The sequence below is a fragment of the Oryctolagus cuniculus genome, chromosome 1 (genome assembly GCF_051225735.1).
Source record: "Oryctolagus cuniculus isolate XC-2025 breed Fujian yellow rabbit chromosome 1, ASM5122573v1, whole genome shotgun sequence".
Taxonomy (NCBI): Eukaryota; Metazoa; Chordata; class Mammalia; order Lagomorpha; family Leporidae; genus Oryctolagus; species Oryctolagus cuniculus.
The window spans coordinates 129891811-129901210 of NC_142867.1; positions in this window are offsets into that span (position 1 = coordinate 129891811).

A 9400-nucleotide genomic window follows, 5' to 3' on the forward strand; every position below is an offset into this window, starting at 1 on the left:
TCCCACATGGGTGCAGGGGCCACATAATTGGCTCCTATTTTCACATTTAATCCTTTTGAAGAACGTTAAAAATCAAACCAAGATGGAGTGACCTAAGCCAATACCATTAAAAACAAGAAATTACCTTTGCCCCAAATAAAATTAAAGTTTAAAAATTATAGCCCTAAACTTTTTCCCCCAAAGCTAAAATTAGGTGCAGCTATAAAAATAAGGTACCCTATGCTTAGCTAGCTGTGACACTTGTGCCTGGCTGTGCTAAGACCTAACCCAGTTTGTATGCCTCCTAATACTCAAATAACGGTGTGGGAAGCAGGACGCCTCTCTCCCACCAGGGGAACAAAGGGAGCAAGACGTCGTCCCTCTCAGGGTGAACAAGATGACGCTGACAGGGAAAGAAACTGCTAAAGAAGTAAACAACAAAATGGCAACGAGGTGCATGCCTCCCATGTGATCCCGTAGCTGATTGGGTAGAAGACGCATGCCCTTCACATGATCAGCTCACGGATTGGACTGCTGTGTGCATGGACTCTATAGTGCTTTTGATTGGTCGCTGCGGGTATATAAACCGTGTGGCTTTGTGCTGGGGGCGCTCTCTGGACTCAGGAGGCCCGTCTGCGTAGACGCCGAATCCTCTTGCTTTTGCATCAGCTGGTCTGGACTCTGAGTCTTTGGGGTGTACCTCTCGACGTGTTAGCATCCTCACTCAGAGGGTCTAACACCTTTGAATCTTTCTGGGAAGACAAATAGATGCATAAATTGGCATGCAGACAGTTTGTAACTGTGGTGTCCTCTCTGGGATCCTGAACGTTGAGTGGGAGGATGATTTGGTGACAAATGAAGTCAGTAGGAAGAAGGACCATCCCTGTGCAGGGTGAGGTGTGGGGCTGCCTCAGTCTGTACAGCCTGTTCTCACTTGGGATCCTTCCCAATCTGCCCCCAATTGGGGATATGTTCCTTTGGTTAATTCAGTTACATGTATGCTAGAAACAGGAAGACAGTGAATTAAGTATTACTTTGCAAAATTTAAAAATAACATCCCTACAAACTTATTTTAAAAGATCATTTAATAAAATCGCCTTGTCAGAATTCTGCATGAAATGTAAATCCTGCTATGGAAACAGAGACTAGGTGTGGAGCATGGGGTGCTATGTGAGAAGGTGCGATTTGTCAGGGTCCCCAGGCAGGTGTGCAGACATCAGGGTGGATTCAAAGGAATTTATAGCATTGTTACTTTCTCAGTTGCTGCTGGCTCAGACTGAGAGACTCAGAATCACAAATCTGGCCCAAGTTTTCTGAAAACTGAATCTAAACAAAGTGTAATCTGCAGGACTTGACTGCTTACTAATTTGTTTTTGCTTGTAATTTTCCAAGTGCAGCTGAAGCAAAACAGCCCTGGAATGTCAAGTGGAAACTTTGTGCTTACAAAAAGCTCACCTTTTTCTGCTGGGAGACCTGGGTGAGTGATGAGAGTGTGTGTCGAGGCATGAGAGAAGGCAGAGGGCAGAGAACACTTCTCTTCTCCCTTCTTTTTTCTTATGGGTCACAATTTTGGGGCAAATGTCCAATCAGAATGTGTTGCATGTTGTTCCTTGAAGGATTCCCAAAGAGCCTCCAGCTCCAGTTTGTTGCTAAGAGACAGTGCTATAGCAGGCCTTACGCTGCACATATTGACAAAAAAAAAAAAAAAAAAAAAAAGAGCACACATGGGTTTGCCAGGTAGCTGACTCTGCGGGATGGATCCTCTGCTGAGTGTGAGTGTTCTTAGTGGCATCAGAGCCTTACTTCTCCACTTGTGAGGAAAATAGGTAGACACTGTCCTCCTATGGGTTTCCTAGCCAATCTTGGGTCTGCTGATCAAAGGTTATGTGAAGTGATAATTGATTCTACATATTTAGAATGAGATCTCTCATACTGGAAATCTATAAAAAAATAGCATAAGTTATACACAGGCTGTTCTGCCTTTCTCACAAGAGTTCTATTGGGGTTGTTTTAAAGATAGGAGCTTGACCTCGTTAAAAGCAGAGCTGGGGGGACCAGCATTGTGGCATAGCAGATAAAGCCGCAGTTTGCACCGCCAGCACTCCCTAGGGGTGCTGGTTACCATCCCCAGCTGCTCCCTTTCTAATCCAGCTCCCTGGTAATAGTCTGGGAAAGCAGGGGAAGGTGGCCCAAGTGCTCGGGTCCCTGCCACCCACATGGAAGACCTGGATGAAGCTCCTGGTTTCTGGCTTTGGCATGGCTGATGTCTCAGTCCTGGCCAGCACAGCCATCTAGGAAGTGAACCAGCAGTTGGAGGATCTCTGTCTGTCTCTACCCCTCTCTCTGTAACTCTGACTTTCAAATAAATAAATGAATACATCTTTTTTAAAAAGTAAAGTTGGCAAAAGCATGTAATCAAATTCATATATATCAAAAAGGAAGTAGTTGAATTAAACCATGGTACATCTGGAGTAGAGCATTGTTTAACTACATAAAGGGATATAGACATTTTTATGTAAAATTTGTCTATATAAATTTTTATCTAGGATAAAATATTCAATTACAGAAATTAAGATAGAAATAATGTGTACAGTATGCTACAAATTCTCTAAAAAAGTGTGATTGATAAACTCTATAAATATTTTTAATTTTTATTTATTTATTTTTATTTCACTTGAAAGGCAGAGAAACAGAGAGAAATAAACAGAGAGAGAGAATCTCCATCCCTTGGCTTGCTCCCCAAATACCCACAACAACCAGGGGTGTGCCAGGCTAAAGTCAGGAGAGTCAGGAGCTCAGGCCAGGTGTCCCACATGAGTGGCAGGGACAGAGTCCTGGTACTGACTGAAAAGCAAAGGGGGACATTAGATGGAGAAAGCTCCAGGGGAACCTCTCTATTTTTAGCTACAGTAGTGAGAAAGGGGTCTCTTGGTGGGATAGAAGCCAGGATCACAGCTGCTAGACTGAAGGAGAGGAAACTTCCCCTCCAATCAGACCTTAAGAAAGTAGAGCAGGGGCCAGTGCTGTGGTATAGCAGGTTAAGCCTTCATCTGCAGCATCTGCATCCAATATGGGAGATGGTTCAAACCCTGGCTGCTCCACTTCCAATCCAACTCCTTGGTAATGTGCCTTGGAAAGCAACAGAAGATGGCCCAAGTGTCTGGGTTCTTACACCAGCATGGGAGACCCGGAAGAAACTTTGGGCTCTCTCTTTAGCCTGGCTCCTGGCCCAGCTCCAGCCATTGCAGCTATGTGGGGAGTGAACCAGTGGATGGAAGATTCTCTCTCTCTCTCCCTAATTCTACTTTTCAAATAAAAATAAATAAATAAATCTAAAAGACAAAAAAAAAAAGACAGTGGAGCAACCCCTTTCCTCCCATTGAATACATTGCCCTCTTAATTTGCTGTTGCTTATCCCTAAACAGGTCAAATTCATGGGAAATGTATGGCTGTGGGAGATGAATAAAGCCACCATTTCCTTTGGCCAGAGAATTACAAAGGTGAATTCTAGGAAACTCAAGTACAGTGAAACTTCAGAGAGGGGAGAGTTAGAGAAAATGACCCCACAAAGCTGTCAATGAACTCCAGGCTCACCCTGTAACTGTGGATGTATACCGTAAATAGTACTCTATTGTAGTTTGAGGGCTAACCTCAGGCTACCATCCATATCCCAGTGGGTCCTCTGGGCAGCAGCCTTATAGAACAGATCTGAATGTCAATGCAAAGACTTTGAAATTGGAACTGAATGAGCCCACAGCCTGCAAAAGATTGTCAGAATTTGTGGCTTGAACTCAATCTCATTGGTTGCCTTCTAAAACAAAAATACCAAGATACTCCATAGCATTTAAATGAACCCAGAGTGTCTAGCATATTATTGAATAGCCAGCATACAATCTAAATAATTTGGGCTGAGAAAAATCTTTTTTTTAATATTTGTTTATTTTATTTGAGAGTCAGAGTTAGAGAGAGTGAGAGGCATAAACACAAAGAGAAATCTTCCACCCACTGGTTCAGTCTCCACATGGCAGCAATGGCTGGAGCTGGGCCAGTCCAAAGCCAGGGGCCAGGATCTTCTTACAGGTCTCCCACATGGGTGCAGAGGCCCAAGCACCTGGGTCATCCTTCTTTACTCACCCAGGTACATCAACGAGAAGCTGGATCAGAAATGGAGGGACTTGAACCAGTACCCACATGGAATGCCAGCACCACAGGTGGTGGCTTTACTGGCTATACCACAGCACTGGCCCCAAGCCTGGGAGAAATCTTAACTCACATGGGAAAAGACAATCAATAGACCAACATTGAGATGACATATGTATTAGAATTATCAGATAAAGACAGTACAGCAATTATTACAATAAAGTGATATTATTAAAATATTTAAAAAGCATTTGTAAACACTCTGAAATGAATGGAAAAAATCATAATTTCTATATCACGTTAATATCTAACACACATCTAAGAAATCATATGTGCTGTTGTAATATGCAACACATTTACTTATAATTTATGAAAGTCATCTCATTTCCAGTTCATATTCAAATTTTCTCTATTGTCTCATGGATATCCTCTTGCAGTAGGCTGGTTTGAATAAGGACCCTAACTTCACATATTGCATTTTATTGTATCATTTAATTTTTTTTTGATTCTGTAACTTTTTTTTTTGATTCTGTAACATCTCACCTTTCCTTTAGGAAGCCATTGATTTCTTGGATAAATAAAACATTTGCTTTCTAAAACATCCCACATTATGAATAAAATCAATTGCTTCCTTGTGGATTTGTTTAAGTGGTTATGCTAGCTTTATAAACTAGTAATTAGACCTACAGTCTTGGGTAAAGTCAAGTTTTATTTCAAAGGCAAATATATTTCATAGATATGTTGGGTACTTCCTACTGCATGAAATCATGAATCATATACAATCTATCTTCCCACATGTTGTGATTGAAGATTGGCTCCTGGCTCAAGTGGCATCTGATTAATTTCTCTATTATCAAGTGTTCCATTGATTTCTTCCTAATGACTACTACTTCCACTAAGGATCATTTCCTAGATCCATTATTTTATGAATGGTTGAGAAAATGTTTATTTTAAAAATTCCATCATTTCTTATCTTTTTATTAACTGTGGTTCTTTAAAAAGAGAATATTTTATTCATTAATTATTTGGACGCTGGCACCGCGGCTCACTAGGCTAATCCTCCACCTTGCGGCGCCGGCACACGGGGTTCTAGTCCCGGTCGGGGCGCTGGATTCTGTCCCGGTTGCCCCTCTTCCAGGCCAGCTCTCTGCTGTGGCCAGGGAGTGCAGTGGAGGATGGCCCAAGTGCTTAAGCCCTGCACCCCATGGGAGACCAGGATAAGTACCTGGCTCCTGCCATTGGATCAGTGCGGTGCGCCAGCCACAGCGTGCTGGCCGCGGTGGCCATTGGAGGGTGAACCAACGGCAAAGGAAGACCTTTCTCTCTGTCTCTCTCTCTCTCACTGTCCACTCTGCCTGTCAAAAAAAAAAAAAAATTATTTGGACACTACAATACATATTACATGGAAAAGTCAGAAATACAATAAAAGTACAGTTGTTTTCCCTTGTTGATCATTATTTAGAGTAATAAATTGGTGTATTAGCTTCAGTGAGAATACTTTTTCTAGAACCATTCTAGCTAAATGAAGAAGGGAGCTCAGAATTAGAAATAGTACATTTTAGTAACTGCTAATCAAATAATGGATCAAAGATACAATCACCAGGGTCTATTAAAATTGTGAAAGGAATAAGAGACTAAATATGTGCTGATGGAAGTACAATGCTAATATTTTAAAATTTTTCTTACAAACTCAATGGTTTGTATATATTTTATTGTTTCAATCTGTGGTTGTTAGTATTCTTTTTGATGCTCAGATTGTTAATTTTTAGTTAATGAGAATCTTACAAGTAGGTCCCTGTGCTTTTCTCACAGAACAACTTCCTATATTTTAGGGTAGAAATATGTGCCAGAATTTCCTGAAACATCCTCTCACCTGGACTTGCTCATTTGTCTAAGAAGCGCTGGCATCTTTTAGTGGGAAGTAGTATTGAAAGACCAGAATGTAGGTACTGGAGTAGATGTTTTTGTTTTACAACAATTGTCATCCTTTTTTTTTTTTTTTTTTTTTTTTTTGACAGGCAGAGTGGATAGTGAGAGAGAGAGAGACAGAGAGAAAGGTCTTCCTTTTGCCGTTGGTTCACCCTCCAATGGCCGCCACTGCCGGCGCGCTGCGGCCGGCGCACCGCGCTGATCCGATGGCAGGAGCCAGGAACCAGGTGCTTTTCCTGGTTTCCCATGGGGTGCAGGGCCCAAGCACCTGGGCCATCCTCCACTGCACTCCCTGGCCACAGCAGAGAGCTGGACTGGAAGAGGGACAACCGGGACAGAATCCGGCGCCCCAACCGGGACTAGAACCCGGTGTGCCGGCACCGCTAGGCGGAGGATTAGCCTAGTGAGCCGCGGCGCCGGCCTCATCCATTTTTTGAATTATCTCATCTTTACTGAAAATAACTGTCTCACCTGGTTCAGCATACTCAAGATTACAATGTGATTTAGGGGTGGAACTCAACATTATTCCAGGTGCAGTGGTAAAGCGCAGAATAGAGATATGACCTTTGCAATTTGCAATGTGGTAGAAGAATGAAATGGTTCAAGTGCATTTTGAGGACCCAGAGTTTCAGACAATGGATTCCATGGGGATAGAAATTTGGTTACTGGCATAAAACATGGAGGTAGGGGAGGTTTGTGGTGATTTGGGCCCATGATCTGTGCAGGGTGACACAGAGCCAAGCAGAGCCTGAGGTAGAAGGTTGTGTGGTAATAGTTCACATAGGATGCCCAGGGGATGAAGTGAGAGAAAGTGAGGTAGGAAACAGAAAAGTTTAACAGAGGGTGCAAGTCTCAGCTCCACAGTAACCTCTGAGAAGTGTATGGGACACCCCCAAAGAGTTAACCAAGAGGTTTACATGCTGACTTCTCCACATATTTGGAGATATTAGCACTCCTGGGCTAAACCTGATTGTGGACTGGACAGAGAAAGCCTTCAAGCAGAAGAGTAAAGACAAGTGGTGTGTCTCTGAGGTCAGTCTGTCATTGCATAGGGAACTCTCCCCCACAAGTGGGCCTAAAGCAACTCGAGGGGATGTGAGTGATCTTGGGCCTCAACCCCAGAGCCTTCCTCCATTACGTTTGTTCCAGATCATGCTATGCTGTCCCTTCTTTTTTTTTTTTTTTTTTTAGATTTTATTTATTTATTTGAGAGGTAGAGTTACAGAGAGTGAGAGGGAGAGACAGAGAAAAAGGTCTTCCTTCTGTTGGTTCTCTCCCCAAATGGCCACAATGGCTGGAGCCACGCTGATCCGAAGCCAGGAACCAGGTGCTTCTTCCCAGTCTCCCATGTGGGTGCAGGGGCCCAATCACTTGGGCCATCTTCTACTGCTTTCTCAGGCCACAGTAGAGAGCTGGATTGGAAGAGGAGCAGCCAGGACTAGAACCAGGATGCCGGCACTGCAACCGAAGGATTGAGCCACCACGGCGCTGGCCCCTATGCTGTCCCTTCTAACTGTTTCTCTTGACAAGCAGCTCTGGAAGAGATGAATGGGGAGGAGGCCAAATGGCCAAGGCACCAGTGGTTTGGGATAAACGTACTTCACAAAGGGAGGTGGTGTTCTCAGAGAGGAGAAACTTGTTGCCTCCGTTGCTTGTGGACTCTCTTTTTGTCCCTGCAGGCCACATCCCTGTGTCCTGGGTGTTCTGAATGCCAGTGAGATTCTGCTCCTATCTTCCCAGGTATGGAACACACCCTGTAAAATGGGACAATACACCAGCTCTCTGCTGTGGCCCGGGAAGGCAGTGGAGGATGGCCCAAGTGCTTGAGCCCTGCACCCATATGGGAGACCAGGAAGAAGCACCTGGCTCCTAGCTTTGGATGGGCATAGCTCTGGCTGTGGTGGCCATTTGGGGAGTGAACCAATGGAAGAAAGCCCTTTCTCTCTGTGTCTCTCTCACTGTAACTCTACCTAATAAATAAATAAACATCTAAAAAAAAAAAAAAAGTGGAGCAGCCACAGCTGCTTATTAAAAAAAATGGGACAATACAAAAGTCTTGGGAGACAGAAAATGAAAACTGGGCTTTGTTGTGCTAATCACATTCTCACTCTCTAGAAGAAAGGAGGAGAATGAAAATGGGAGCAGTCTGGTAGGGAAGAGAGGTGAGCAGAAGTCAGCAGGCGACCTACAAACAGTCTCTTTCCTCTCCTTTCCTGGAGAAATTGCCCCACATCCAGCCTCACTGTGCCCCATGCAGTCCTGCCCAGCTTTCTCTATCTCTTTTCTTTTCTTCACAGTGTTGCAGAACAACTCCCCCACCAAACTGGCAGGAGGTGTTGCTGTAGAAACCCCAAACCGGTTTACTCTCCCAACGTATAGCCAAACTGACAATGGGTAGAAGAAAGCAAGTATTCATTTCATTGCACAGAGCAAGGGACCAGGAAGCTGTTGCTGAATCCCCATGCTCTTTGAGGGAGTAAAGGCAGTTAATGTTATAATTTAAAGCTGGGGTTGGAGGCAGTGCTGTGGAACAATGGGTTAAGCTGCCGCCTGCAACACCAGCATCCCTCGTAGCACCAGTTCAAGTCAGCGGCTCCATCTCTGAACTCACTGGTAATGTGTTGGGGAAAGCAGCAGAAGCTGGCCCACATGCTTGTAGGAGATCTGCTTGGAATTGCAGTCTCCCAGCTTAAGTTTGACCCAACCCAGGTTATTGTGGCCATTTGGGGAATGAACCAGGGGATAGAAGATTCTTTCTCTCTCTCTCTGGGTGTGTGTGTGTGTGTGTGTGTGTGTGTGTGTTCCTTTCTCTGTGTAACTGACTTTCTTTTTTTTTATTTAATAAATGTGAATTTACAAAGTGCAACTTGTGTATTGTTGTGGCTCCCCCCCAAACCTCCCTCCCTCCCGCGGCCCTCCCCTCTCCCACTCCCTCTCCCATCCCACCCTTCATCGAGTTTCATTTTCAATTACCTTCATATACTGAAGATCAACTTAGTATATACCAAGTAAGGATTTCAACAGGCTGCACTCACACAACCACTCAAGGTATAGGGTATTGTTCGACTAGTAGTGTTGTTTTTAAGTTTCATAGTAGAACACATTAAGGACAGAGATCCTACGTGGGGAGCATGTACCCAGTGACTCCGTTGTTGATTTAACAATTGGCACTCTTATTTATGACGTCAGCAATCCCCTGAGGCTCTTGCCATGAGCTGTCTAGGCTATGGAAGCCCCTTGAGTTCACCAACTCTGAGCTTGTAACTGACTTTCAAATAAATAAATCTTAAAAAAAGCTGGGGTTGAGGGGTGTTCCTACCTGGTGTTCCAACCAGGTTCCTAGTTGGCTGAT